General features: G+C 38.8%; 1 protein-coding gene across 1 annotated transcript in view; it reads right to left on the bottom strand.

Annotated features, from left to right (window-relative positions):
* Positions 1–15,420, bottom strand: part of PIGK (phosphatidylinositol glycan anchor biosynthesis class K) — a 62,918-nt gene that overhangs the window by 21,840 nt on the left and 25,658 nt on the right. The gene's annotated exons all lie outside the window — the stretch shown is intronic.

The following is a 15,420-nucleotide window of genomic DNA, read 5'->3' as shown; positions in this document are numbered from 1 at the left end:
GTTAACAATACAAGCTTCTTCACTTAATCATGCCAACATAATTCAAATATGATCATCTCAAAAGGCAGGAGGGATTATTCACCATTTCCCAGTTTTGCTGCAAGTGCACAGCAGTGTTTAGATGTGGTAGAAGCTCACCACCACAAATACTCATGCCCTTGCCAGCACATCAGTATGTACTCCTGGTTGCCAAAAAGCCAAAACACTAGTGTGGAAAAATAAAAAATAAAAAAACAAGAACAAAACGAGACTTTACAAAGAATATACATCACAACCCTTCAAACTTTGAATAAACTGTGGTTGCAGCTGAAAAATCAGAATCCATAAGCAGTCTCTTAAAAATATTTAAATGATAGTAAATTAATATGAAAGCATGTTTTAAACCCTTCAACCATGCTGCTTTCATCTAGTGGAACTGCACAGCATGTGTTACATTTTCAAAGTATCACTCAAGTTTTTCATCAGCCATTCCTCTATTTTTCTGAAGAGTTCTGAATATAGGAATTTGAGCACTATGACAAGAAATAAAGGGGGTGGGGGGAAGATCCTGACAAAAACAAGGCCCTTCTCTAAAGCTGATGCAGAATTATTTTCTGACAAAAACTGTGGCCAAAACATTATTTTCAGGCTCAAACCTTATACCTATTCTAGCCAAAAAGGATCCACACCTGGGTTAATTGATCTGCAGACCAGCTGCCAGGTAAGAGTTAGAAACTACAGGCTTGGAGTCTGCACTGGGAGTCAACAGGCTGTGGAAAAAGAGAGGACAAAGTGCACATCTCTCCCTTTTCCACTGCTGAATTTCTGCTGTGGTTTGAAAGGCTTTAAGCTCAAATAAGAGTCTGAATATCCAGAAATCTGTAATGAACAGAGTATGAAAGTATGAAAGTCTTACTTTATAAGAAATTTAGAAGCAGAGAACAAAAGAATCACAGCAATATTTCAAAGATCATAGTGACAGGCTGCCTAGAACCGTTAAATGTGCTTAAGAAAAATTAAATAAACAGGCACTGAACTACTGAAGCTGGTCTGCAGATAGAGCTCATTCACTGATATGGCTTTTAGAGCTTTTGCATTATTATGACAATGATGAATTCATACTTTTAACATGAAATATACTCCTGCTGTAGTCCAGCATAGCTATCAGAGCTTAGAGGGGGCTCAGCAGCCCCACCACAGTGTACAGAAGGAATCTTTCCACTCAATTCCTCCCAACTTTCTATCATTGGTCCTGATTGGCAAACACACCACAGTCAGTGTGAACTGGAGATTACTGCTGTTCTGCTGGGAACCTGTTAGCTGATACAACACCTTGATTTATGGATACCAGCTACCTAAACCCATTTTTTAGCCATAGTTCTAGATATGAAACAACTGTACACACAACACAATATTCATCAATATCTTGAATGCTTATCTCTACAGTTTTTACAGGGACACTGCAAATCTGGAGGAATATAAAAAAGAATATCTCAGGTCCCAAAATTAAGCACTTGAAGCTGAAAGTTAACAGCTAAAATTACTATTAACTGAATATTAGCAGAAATGAAAAAAAAAAAAAAAAGCCTGTCTGTCTGTTATGTCAAGGACCTTGTACATTTGGCAATTTTTCTGTCTAGACAGAATCAGCATTCCCTTGCACTGTCAAACACACTCCTTGTCAACTGCAGGAAAAAAAGACTTTCCTTCAAATGACAAAGGATTAAAAAAGATAAAGAAAAATTATCAAGTTAATTTTAAGCCTTAGGAAGCCTGACTAAAAAAAAAAAAGAGGAAGGGGAAAGTAGTATAAACATGCATTTTAAAGTCATTAGATTTAAATTGAAATTATGCTGATAGGAGCCTTTCAACATCAAGAAAGACATCTTATTTTTTCCTAATTTACTTTCTGGAAAAAAGAACCCCAAGTCACTTGAACTACATTTTATATATACATTTTGTATAATATATACTTATATATGCATTTTATATATACATAAATTATAAGATATTGATTAGATAGGTGGACATTCTAGTATATTGAAATAAACTTCTACATTTATATACCCACACTATAAAATGTTTATACACACATACACACAGGTGTTTTGGAAGAGAAGGTCAGAATTGTTTTCTCAAAATTTTTGCTGTAATGCCATGAACTTTTTGTATATGTATTTAGTGATGTACTAACTGTCATGTCTACAGAAGACTTTTGATTCCTCTCTCCTGCAGATAAGACTAAAATCCCCTGCTAGTGGGCACAAAGGGTGTATTTTAACCAGTGATTTCTGTAAGAACAGAGACAGCTCATGGCCAGTAAGATCAAACCCCATGATACAGCTCACAAATGGCTGAATTCTCTCCCCCAAAGCAGGGGCTGCATCCCAAACTGGCTGCTCAGGCAGGTGCTGAGCCTTGAACCACTCTCAGACATTCTCAGCTGGGATGAGCTGCTGCAAACAGGGGCCACACTGACAGTGACACACAGTGTGACTGCAGGACAGGACATCAGCCCGACTCACCAGCACAGCTGCAGCCCCATCCTGCCTTTGAGGAAGTTATCTTGGTTACCTTGGGCAGTTTTGCCATGGATCAAAGAAAGCCCATCAGGCCAGTTTGTACCCAGGAGAAAGAAACCTGCTGCAAAACTGCTCCTTCATTTTAGCCCTGTGAATAGCAGCACACCAGCACTCCCAGAATGACCTGTAAAAGGCAGTTCTCTTCAAAAGAGCATAAGGCATAGAAAGGTCTAGGGAGGAGAAACAAATCAACTCAGAAGAGGATGTTCTACTTCCTCCTCTTTTGCAAGGTGGAGGAAGAGAACACGTCAGGATAAAGATGATCTCCAATACGATTTTTCTGACCTTGTCTCTCCCTTTCACAGAGGGACACAAGTAAATTGGTTACTCCTTCCAGAGATAATTTCCAGATGCCTGGGGAGACATTCCCTTTTGCTCAAAACAAAAAATCCAAATACAAAAACCATCTCAGCTGATGGAATTTGTGCTCAAATCACATATGGCAATTTGAGGCTGTAATTTCTCTAAATTAGTTGGCCTCATTGTGTTTAGTTCATTCATATTTGACACTTAAACCTTTATAAAATTAAGGGCTAATTTGCTGTAATACAGTTTTCTTTGTATGTTTAATTTCTTTCAAAACAATTCTATTACAGAAACAAAGGTAGTTTTTCATGAATTAATTTTCCAGTAAGGAACAGTCCTTTCTGTCTCAATTGAGCATGACAGCAGAATGCTGCCAACAGTGGCAAAGCAAGCTAACACAGTGGCATATCAGCATATACAGCATCATGCCTGACAGCTGGTAATGCAAAGCATAAGGAGATCTTGATTTTCAGGGAGAAGACTAGAAAGAAATGTAAAATCAGAAGAGAAGTGGGAAGCAGTAAGAGATAGGAGAAGAGAAGGATCTCGAAAAATTCAATTTAAAAGCTATTTTTATACTGCCACTGCGACTGCTCTTAGATGAAGGAAAGTGAGCATGAAACAGAAACTGTGAAAAGTGAATCTAAATCCAGTAAAACATATCAAGATATTTGGAGAAATATCTTATTTGTTATTTATATTTGCATGCTTACTCTTAAGGGAGAAAGTCAATGTGTGTAAAGGAAAATAAATTCCAAGCATGAAGAGGTGGCATATTCTCCTACAAGTGCTAACCCAGCCCATGGTCTTCTACACAGAACAGCTGCAGTGGCTTTAGGGCAGAGATGTATTTTATCTTGTGCAAGTATTACAAAAATACAGGGGGATGAAAGTACAACATGTGATCACAAACTGGTTTGCTCATGGCAGAAATGTAAAAACATTTAAGAGACAGAAAAGTCTAGGTAGCACAAAACTGTTAATATAAACATTCACTAATTTTAACAGGCAACAGGACTAAGGCTAGTATTTCTTCCTTCTTATACATTCTCTAGACTTGATGGCTCAGACAGGTCACACAGAATTTCACACTTATGACCCACATACAGGTAATACTGCATCTCTTTTGAAACTCTTGTTCCTTCATGGTAAGTCCTACTAAGGAACCAACTCTCTTGGAAGCTACACAAACTGGAAGTCAGAGTATGAACAGGGTACAAAAGACTATCAAAGATGCATGAGAAGTAAGGGTTTGGGGATCACCACCTTTCTTTTCTGTAGACACAAACAATTTGTACTGCTCAAGTGCTGCCTGACTTGTTTGAGACATGACTTCTGAATAATGTGAATGAAAATGCTGAAATGGGCTGTTCCACTTGTAGAAGTAGCTCTGAGCAGAAACATTGCAACTGCTTGGACACTCAGCACGAGTCCAAGGGATGCAAATAACACAGCAGTGCCTACACCTGATACCCAAGACTGAAAGGCTGAAATTATTAATCTAAACCTGTGTGTAGCACTGATAGCTTTATTGACTGTAAATACATGAACCCACTTGCATCTGGCAATAAAAAGAAAACAAAATACCAGAGCTTTATGCACCACATCAGAAAAAGTTATTAGCTTTGCTATTAAAGAGAGGCTGAAATGGGCTATGTCGGGTTTGAGTGAATAGTTTTTAAAATTGGCCATTGAGAAATTTATCTACCATATCCATAGTACAGAAGATTAAAAATTAGACCTTGGATTGATGCCAGGTACTTGATCTATCTGTTAAATCCTAACTTCATACATATTTAAGAATTGGGTATGTTTAAACAGAAGCACTAAGATACATGGAAGATCATCAGAGCTTGAAAAGGTGAGGTCATGCTTAACTCTATTCTTCTCTCAAAAGTGTGCTCAACAACACTTTTCTCATCAAGACAATGTCAGATTTGTCTACATGAATGTTTACCACATGAATAGTCACAAAGAAGAGAAGCAAATACTTGAGAGCATCATCATTCCAGGGAACTTCCTCACAACCTCTCCTACCTGGTACAGTTTCTTTAGTTAAAGGCTCAAAACTCAGTGTGCATTTTGCCACTGCAATGTTTGCTCAGGTGAGTGTGGATGTCTCCCTCTAAAGACCTAAAATGCAAACAGCTTCCTTCACTGCCCTAGTCCTGGCTTTGGGAGGCTGGGCAGCTGGGGGCTGACCTTGGGGCACCTTGCAGGGCTGTCTCACAACACTACACCCATCTTTGCCCTTCACTGCTGTGCAGGCTGAACACCTCTGGATGGGAAATCCACTACTGCACACCCAAAGACAAGGAGAGGAGGGAGTAGTGGTGGAAATGTACAGGCATTGCACAGGTACAGCCAAGATTCTCATGCACAAATGGTGTGACTTCCACTCAGTAATGCTTGCAGTACCTACTGCAGCAGAAGGCAGACCATCAAAGACAGCTTCAAAGGAAGATTACACAAAAATGAACAATAGAATATGGAGATAAAGGAAAAAAATAATTGACAGCAAAAATATCTTTGATGTGATGAAAAACTAAATTAGTGTTAGACACAATCAGTTTTATAATTTTTTGAAGAAGGAAGCTACTGACTTGCATTGTGAAGAAAAATTAACTACTTCAGCTTGCTGGCCTTTACAGAGAGATATTCCCGTGGAATGAAGCAGCACAACATCTTACAGTTCAGAAATGCAAAATACTTTCTTTAATCTGCTCATTTCTTTTCAAATAAATGTGAAAGATTTTGACCCAAACTAGTTACACAGACTTATTATTCCTGGAGTTTAAAAAATATCTGAAGTCTGTGAATGCACAGCACTTTCTCTTGGACCTAATCACAAAAAGGTCTGCTAGACACACTGAGTTCATAAACTGAATAAAAATTGACTGCAACAAATGTTTCCTCTGTCTTTCTGAGATCCACACAATTTCTTATGTGAAGAATTTCAGGTGATTAACCTTTGTCAAGCCACATATTCTTCGCCATCCTAAGATCCTAAAAGGTAATAGAAATCTACAGTGTGTTTTAACACAGGCTGACCAGTATTGTCTCTCTCCTCTTTTCTAGCCAATGACTTCTGTCAAAAATATTGCTGAAGGGATTCTCTGTTCTGCCTTCCCCTATTTTTATTCTGAGGCAAGACATAGGGAAGGAATTAAAAAGAAAATTAGCTTAAGTAAGCAGAACTGACTTTCCTGCTACTGGAAATCACATGACCTATAGGGTTTCATTCTGTTATCTCAACTATTCCACATTTTAGGTAAATTAGAAAATCTCTTTTGAATTAATTTAAAACTTCCACACGATGATGCTGCTAAAGCACAAAATGCTAATCAAAAGTTGGAGATAAAAAGACCCACTAAGTCTCTCCTCTATCACTGAAAATCACCATTTGAGTCCACAGCTAAAAGTAGGTGCTCATTGCTTAATGCTAATTCATTCTCACAACAGGCAGGTTTTGTGGGGGGGAAAAAAAAAGAGTACAAGTGTTAACTTTCCCAAAGTTGGGGCATGTTTATAAAGACAAGTCCAGCAATATCAGAGGAGCCTCTATTGAGGCTTCAAACCAGCCAAAAGAGAACACTGCCCACCCCACTGAGCAAACGTTTGGTCCAGTTTGATGTGTGTATGTGTTGTCCTTAAGAACCAAGGTTGCAAATCTGCCCTTTGAATCCATTCCCTCCTAATTGCATGGGAAATCTTTACAAGAGTGGTTAAAAACCACAGGTTATTAATTATCACTCTGTGTCTGGAAGCCCATGACTGAATTTCACAGGAATCTCAAAGAGGAAAGTCCAAATCCTCCCATGCCATCACATCACACACCCAGTTTAAATACTGCTATCAGCACATTTTGGAATTATACTTGCAGCTGGATAAAGCACCTTTTTCATTTTTCACAACTGAAGGTTTATCCACAGTGCCTGATCTTTAAGTAGACCAATTCAACACCACCTGCCAGTGCACTGCAAGTCAGGAAAATCAGTAGGAAGATGTTTTTAAAGCAAAGAATTAACCTGGGAATGTGCCACGATAGCAGTTCCATTATTTAGTGGCCACAATTAGTCTTTACAGCAAAGTTCATTTTGCATTTATTACTGCTGTTCCTTCTTGCATATATTCAAACAAAACAATTCATTGGTTTGTATTGTTACACTTTTCAACAAGCACCTTCTAAAAACCCTATAATATACATACTTTAAGTCCCAATATTTCTACACCTACAGTATACATTTCTATTTTTTCAGTTCATGAGTCACATAATGTACTATCCAGCTATAATTCCTCGTGAGACTGCTTAGTTCAGTACACAAATCTGTCAAAGTAGCAGTGTTCTCTGCCTGTTCTCTGCCCAAAACCATCCTCAGATCTTTTACCTTACCCCCTTCATCTCGAGCTTCCTATTTTGCTTTTTTACCCTTTACTCCAGTCCATCAAGGGAGGTAACCACACAGAATTACAGAAATCTCGTATCTAAGGTACTTTCAGAGACCATCAGGTTCAGCCTCCCAACACAGGTCAGCTCCAGCTTTGCCCAGCTGAATCTTCACAACCTCCACAACCTCTCTGTGCTAACTCATCCTTCTTTGCAAACAATTCTCCTCATGCACAACCTGCACCTCCCAAGCCACAACCTACAGCCAATGCCTCTTGCTACACAAGAAGAGTTTACCTTAACCACCTCTATGACTGCATTCCAAACTGCCTCTTAAGGACAAGCAAGCCCAAATCTCTCAACCAGCTCTCTCCCAGGATGTGTGCCCTCGGCCCTGACCATCTTGGCAACCCCTCTCAAAATCCTTATTGAAGGGGAAGGCCAAATGCCAGACAGTGTTTCAGGTGGGGCTTCAGCAGCAAAGAGAAATGATAACACTATTGCTCAATCTGCTGATCAGACTCCTCATGCAGCTCAGTAGGGCAGCCTGCCTCATTGAAGGTGATGGCACTGGTGCCCATCACCACCTCCAGGTCCCTTACAACAGGGCTGCTGATTCACCTGCCAGATCCCAGCTCCTATGGACTGCACAAGGGAAGGCACCAGATGTACTTCTATCTTCAAGTGTATAAAAGAGCATATACTGGTACCAGATTTTCTATACCCTAAGTGCTCAGAAAATTTATCATAAAATTACAGTTCTGGGCTTTTGAGAAATGGTTTACTGTGCAATCAAATCTCTCCTGAATACTAGATGTTGCTTTTGATCTTTTTTACTACAACATGATCAGTAACACATTTCCATAATGCAGATAACCAAGATACACCAAGAACTGCAGAACACGATACTACAAAATTTAATCAACTGTTTTCCCCTTTTTCACCAGTGCTGTTCTTCCCTGTAGCCAACTCTAAGGGTCCTAAGAGTGGCCACAGCAGACAGAATTGAATAGCATTCCAGTCAGCCAGCAGTAAATGCTTTATTCTCCTGTCAATGCATGTATCTATGTAACAATATATTGCTAACCACTTTAGAAGGGCTTTGCTTCATAGAAAGCTGCATAGAATGTATGTAGCTCTTAAGCTTTTTATCAGTCTTACCTCTGGGACCATGATTTTCTTTTATTTATGGATGACTTGTGCAGTACTTTTGTCTGCATTCTGGTTTGTTTGTTCTTGTTAATGGCAGATGAAACCTCCAGTTCAAATACAAACACTTAGACATTAAATTCTGCAGGCCAAGGTCCTGCAGGTTACTGAATCTGCTGATGTTGAACAAAGAATCTATTAATGTTTGATCCCTTAAAGCAGTCATCCTTTTTCTTCATATTAGTATTTTATGGTCTGCCTTTCTGTCCTCACTTATTTCATAGTATTAGAACCAGAAAGGTTAGAAAAGGACTTATCTCCTGCCCACCACAGACTACTGTATACTAACCAGAGTGTTCTATATTAAGTTCAGTGACTTTATAAACTTCATAGCCTTTAAGCCCATACAATTTAAGTGGTCCCAGGAACAAAAGCAGAAGCAGCAAATCACACTTATCTTGGGTCAAGCACATGGCATGTCACTTGCCAGCCTCCTAACAGGCACACAAATTTGGGAACTCCCCTGCCTATTCAGGCAAGCCACTAGGTCTAAGTCCTGAGGGACAGAAACAGGGACTTTATGTCCTTGTGTTCAGTTCAGTGCTGTACTAATTCCAGTATCTGTCAGCTATACCTACACAAGACATATATCTGGATTTGCAAGTTATTCCTAGCTGCAAAGCCAAGCAATAGGCTGGAGAAACCAAACTTGTAATATTCACAGGTGGTTTCTAATCCAAAAAATGACACAAAAATCTGCCAAGTCCAGGTTTCTGATTACCTCAGCCCTCCTTGCTGGGAAGGGACAGGTGCAGTAGCTCAGAGCGTGCCACAGGCTATCAGCACCCTTTCACTCTGCAGTCCCAGGGACAAGGCTAGACAGGAACACAAACAGCTCTGACAGCTACAGGCATGTCCCTCCCCTTTCTTTCTTCTCAGTTACCTCAAATTCTCTGTACAGATTTGTCTTATTGCAAGAGTAAAGAGATTAAACCATTTCAATAGGGAAAAGCTTATTTACAAAGTTTGCCTTTATTTACATATCAATTCTGCAGCATGGTAAATGGCAAGCAATGTTTAAGCAATCATCAAAGACCTTCTTTATAATGCAATAAAGCAAAAGCTACTTCCATGAAATGCAAGTTCCTAAAAAATTAATTAGCACATTTTTCAACAACACCTATATGGGTTGGACCTAGCTGACAGGAAAAACATGTTAGTAGAATTATTACACTAACAAAAACATGTAATGAAGACAAATATTAAATAGTTATTCTTGAAAATGGGACTTAAACTTTTAATTTTAAACCTTTAATATTCAGTCATGCCCAAACTTAAGCTGACCCTGACTTTCTAAGACTGTCTTACGATATACAACAAATGGGTTCACCTGGCTTTACTTTCAAAAATAAAACAGAAAAAATAGCAAGTTCACTTTTTGTCAGAGGATTGTTCCATGTTATTTCTTTTTAAACAAATGCATGGGTTTACACAAAAATTATTTATAACTTCAATTAAGATTGGAGGCCTAAGATTTTTAACCTAATCTCAGCCTTTATCTCATTCTTATGGTAGGTTCTTCCATTATTTAGAAGCCATTTTCTGCAAATGTTTATAATCTCCAGAACACTGCATCAGTAAATCTGAATGTTAAGTGTAAATGATCAGTAAATACCAGCACCAAGAGGTGGTGTAAAGCAGAAAAGATCACAATGCCAATCTGTCATTCAGTTTTTAGATTTTCAGCCTCTCAGTGCACATTATGTGAAAGAACAAACTCTCCAGTGCTTTTGCAAAGTATTTCACAATCCCAAACACAGATATGTGTGGCTGTGTGTATTAGACACATATGCATAAAAGGAAACTTTGAAACTAAGGCAAAAATTAAAAATTCATTTAGCAGAGATAATGAAGCCAGATTTCTCTTCTGACACCTTCAGATGGAATAAGTAACAGTTAGAGAAACAGTGGAACAACTCCAATTATACAGTAATGTGCTTAAGAAAAAAACTCCAAATTAAGAGAAACACAAAGCAGGCAAAAGCTGAAAGATTTAATTCTAAAGAATTTTACATGCTACATTATCAAATATATGAAGTCTATAAGGAGTTTATATTCTGTCTTGTAACTTTTAATTTCATGTTTTACATATTCTGTGGAAAACAAACCTTCTTTTTAAATAATCCATTTTCTTTCATATTTTCATGAATGTTCAATGTACCTGTCACCAAAACTGAGTACATTGAATGGGAACACCATGGTGTAAGGTGTGTGTATTTCTTGTAAATGTTCATTGTTCAGCTACAGTGGATCCTCACTCATGAGTGGAACTCCCACACACTATTACAATATAAGTAACCAAAACCATTGGCACTGGATTTTTGTACAGCAGGAATACTGAAGTATTTTAATAGACATACTATGTGGCCCTTCTACTTGCATCACCATATAGTTCTACTCTGGCTTTGGAGCTAGTAATAGCCAAAAGGGCATGATGGCCATTGAGTATGCTGGTCCTCTGCCCAAGGAAACTAAGGAAAAAATAATTTCTTTCTGCATTTTAAGGCTAATATCTCTGTTGCCATTTTTCTATGTGTACTCTGTAGAGGCTACACAGTACAACAGAATCTTACTGCAAAACTCAGAGTTTGTGTTGACTGTTTGTGGTTAGTGCATGTATTCTTTATGGCTGCTGGTCAACTGAGATTTCATGGGCATAAGCTTTTTATACTTTAATGTCTTATTTCCTAGAAAAAGAAACCCAGCAAAAAAACCACACAAACACCACCAATCCAAACACCAACCCAAAACTCTGTCAACACTCAGATGTTGCAAACACACCCATCCCAACTGATGAATACCTAAGTCACTCTGAAATGAAAAATTTCCATTTCAGCAAATATACTGCACAGTACTACACTGAACCTTCACTAGAGAGCTGCTCAGTGACTGCAGTTACTGCCTTATTAAAGAGTCCTGGGCTGCAAGGTGATGATGCAGTATTTACTGATGCACTGTGCTGACGGAGGAGCCAGGGCTGGCAGGAGGCAGGAGGGGAAGCAGGGAAGCAGCAGCAGCAGCAGGGGAAGCACAGCTCTGCTGGGCTGACTGCTGAGCAGCCAGCAGCACTCACTGCAGCCCCTGCCCTTTAGCACAGGCACGGCTCTGCTCGGCACCGGCAGCGCCGCTGCCTTCCCACAAGAGCTGCAGCCTGCAGCCCACAGGGAGGCCATACAAACTCTGCTAAAATAGCATTACTGACAAGAAAATGACAGTGCTGGCGGCTCTCCACAGGTAGAAATTCCTGGGGTCTTCCACTTACCTCAAGAATGTGCAGTTTCTTGTTATTCAAAAACTTTTGCTATTGATCTTCAGGCTGTAAAAATAGGTTGGCCATGTATGGGCCACTACATCCTCAGTAAAACCACCACTGCACAAAAGGGGTTTCCAGTGGACAGCAAATGGTACTGAAAGGTTATATAGACTGAATTTAATACAATGGCATAACACAACACAAACTGGTAAGATTATATTATAGTCACCTCAGGAGTTCATTTTGTGGTTTTCTGTTTGTTTGTTTGCTTATTTCTAAATAAAACATAATAGAACTACTGATCTCTTTGATATACCCTTACAGACCAAACCACATACATGATATGCCAAAATTACTTTCTACTGGAACCTTATTCACTGCACTGTAAAATGACAGTACCTTACTGTAACTTATTGTTGAAATATTTTCCTTGAACAAACAGATAGTTTTAACTGTAGGTACACAGTAGAGCTATAAAGGTAAGCAAACCCAAAGTGAAACATAGAATAAACTGCAGAGGATAAACTGAAACAAGAGAGATCCTGAGGGGGAATACTCCAAGCAGATGCCAAGTCTGGAAAAGCCTCAGTCAGCTCGTAGGAAAGCTGTTATGTGGAAAAGTTCAGGCTAAGACAGCATTAAATATTAAATTTTAGTAACTATTGTACAAAACCACAAATGAAAAAAACCCAAACAAACAATCAAACAATATATTTTAATCTGGTGAAAGACACCCTTTCCCCAAGTTTATTCATCTAGAGAAAAGTATTTTGCAAGGTGGTTTATTAACTTGCACCACCTAGTGGGGTTTAGTTTCATCTACCAAAATAGTCAGTGTGTTTCTACCTCATGACATTAGTGACAGACAGCATTTTCTCACAATATAATGTTTCAAGCCTCCACAACCCACTAATAGCACTACACTGCTACATTTCCACACATCTATACAAAAACAGCACAAAAAATGCAGGACAGCAACACCTATTTTGCTTCAAAAGTTTCAAATTCAAAGTATATGTCAACTATACCTTGTCAGAGCATACCATACATAAACTCCAGAGTCTGAACAGATTGTTGGGTGGTAACAAGGCCACACACTGAGATTTGGAAGATTTCTGCAGGACTTTTGAATCAAAGCCCTGGCAGAGGCAGGCACACAGTGCAAAGGGTTCTGCCTTTAGGAATGAGGGTTCAGAGGCAGCAGCAAGCACTCGTGACACAGTCCAGCTGCAGCAGAACAAGCACCTCCACTGCCTCTGTCCTGGCTCCAGGTTGTTCCACCACAGTTTGTGCTCATTACCTGGCAGCTCTATAAACCACTGCCCCAGCACAGAACTACTACATGAAGTCCAGCCACACTGGAAAAGTTTATCAGCTCAAACCCCAACCTGATAATAGATAAGAATAAATTAAATATGCCACGTAAGGCTTGTATTGAAACACCAAACTGACCTTGTCCAGAATACATCCTTCTCCTAGTTATTCCTAGAGAAGAGCTCACATACTGGAGTAAAAAGTCTGTTGCATTTGATCAGGAGCAGAAGTTGTGCTATGGAGGTACTACAGAATGTTTTTTATGAGGCAACTAAGCAAGAGATCATTGCCACAGTGCCTCTAAATCTTCCATATGAAGTTTGCAGAAAGGGAACTTCAGCTTTTACAGAAATTCACACCCCCTCTTTCTTACAAAATTCATTATTTCATGATTTCAGCTTAGTCAGATCCAGTTCTCAATTCCATACAGACATGTATTTGTAACTCTGACAACAGCAGAGGAGAAAATATGCTGTAGCCACTTTACAATACGGAGCTCATCACAAATGTTTCATTTGGATGCACAGGAAGACTTTGGGTAATGATGCAAGACTTGTTACCCTTCTGTAAACTTCCATATGAGACCAGAGGAGAGGAAGATACTTTCATTTTGCAGTGGTTTATAAAATAATCAAAATCTGTTTGCTCAGAAACAATGCCTTTTTTTGCCAAAAGAAGCAGATGCCTGTAACAACTGCTCTGACATGCACGCAAAGCCCCAGGCTACAACTCTGTCTAGGGCAGTTAAGAACCATCTCCTACTACACACAGAATCACCTCCTAGCAATGGGAGAGGACAGCTGTGCTGCAGCCAAGCACACAGCAACACAGCCCTCTGAAGAGAAGGCAAGAATTGAATCAGACTGTATAATAAAGAAAGTATAAAGTGTTTATTGTTTCCTTTTTCATACTCAAACTTTTAGATTGTTTCAATCCTCATATGAAGCAGTTTTTCAGAACAGAATACTATAGTGATTTTTTTCCTTAGCTTTCTTATTAAGGTTCCAACATGGGCCATTTTGCTCTATGAGGACTAAGATCAAATTTAAGACAACAGCTAAATAGGAATTAGGAAAGAAAAGATGCCTGCCATTTTATCCCATGTACATTTGATGCTCACCCATATAAAATCTAATCCTGCTCAACTATGAAGAATATACAGGCAAAACACCAGACTCCTTACCCAATACCAACACACTGCAGAATGTTGACTCCATTCAAAAAGACAAAAAAGACAAAAGTATGAAAGCTCAGCCTTTAAGTTAATCCCTGATATCAGTATATAGGTTCAGATACAAAGGCACAGGTAACAGACTGTACACACTGTTTTAAGTAAAGGTGCTATGAATGGGCAGCTCACACCCTAAACTTACCAATGCAGCTGTTCCCTGAAGTGTTTATGTCCATGAATTCTAAAGCTGCCTTTGCCACTCCTGCCCTGAAGGGCACTGCTATGTGATCAGCTGACCCCATGAAGAACTCACAGCAGTGCCACTGTGGGACCACATTTATAGTAGGACTTTTGGTCATGTTTATTCCATAAAGGATATTTTAGAGCCCACTCTTCTGAATAGATTAAGACTGCAGTTGCTCAGAAAACATTTGCAGAAAAGAAAAAAAAGGTAAGAAAAAACCCCCAAAAACTCTCAAAACTTTCAATCATTTTTAATTAAATTCATAAAAGTATCTCCTTAATAGAGTCTAATGGGGTCTAAACACTAAAACTTTATTAACAGTGGTCCTGTTTTTAAATAAAGACAAGCTGCTGCTTATCAGGGATTTCTAAGATAAAAGCTGAGCAGTAATCATATTTGCCTTAAATTTCATTTTTATTTTTAATGCTTTATGAAATGGCCCTCATATTTTCTGTTACATTTCTGCTCTTTTTACTCAGCTATTTTCTAAAGCACTGGTGGTTGCTATGGTAACTTTGGCTTTCTCCCCTCAATGTTCTTGCAGGTTTTCATCAAACCCAATGACTTTTTTTTTAATCTTATCTGCTCTATAACAATAGTTCTTTGACTGAGGTGCTGGATCCTGTACCAGATGAGAATCCTGGTATTTCACAACAGCAAATGAATAAATGGTAAGTTTTGCTAAATTCCAAAAACTAGCAATTAAAGTGGGAGTTTTTAGGGGATTGGTTTGCTTGTTGTTAAATGTCTGAGAACACTTCTTTCTTCCTTTATTCTGCATATTATGCAGGTGAAAGATAAAACTAGTTTTTAAAAATAGCAGTGTTTGAGGAACAGAAGATCTTGTGTGGAAACTTTCTGAAAGAAAAGTAATCACTGCTGTTTCACACAGACTAAGTGAGTCACCACTAAACTAAATGAGAACTGTGTTATTTACTGCATTTCCACTCTGGATTAACATTGGCCCAAATCTTC

This window comes from Oenanthe melanoleuca, chromosome 8 (genome assembly GCF_029582105.1).
Source record: "Oenanthe melanoleuca isolate GR-GAL-2019-014 chromosome 8, OMel1.0, whole genome shotgun sequence".
NCBI classification, from domain to species: Eukaryota; Metazoa; Chordata; class Aves; order Passeriformes; family Muscicapidae; genus Oenanthe; species Oenanthe melanoleuca.
Note: the sequence above shows the minus strand (reverse complement) of the source record. Positions and strands in the feature narration are given on the sequence as shown.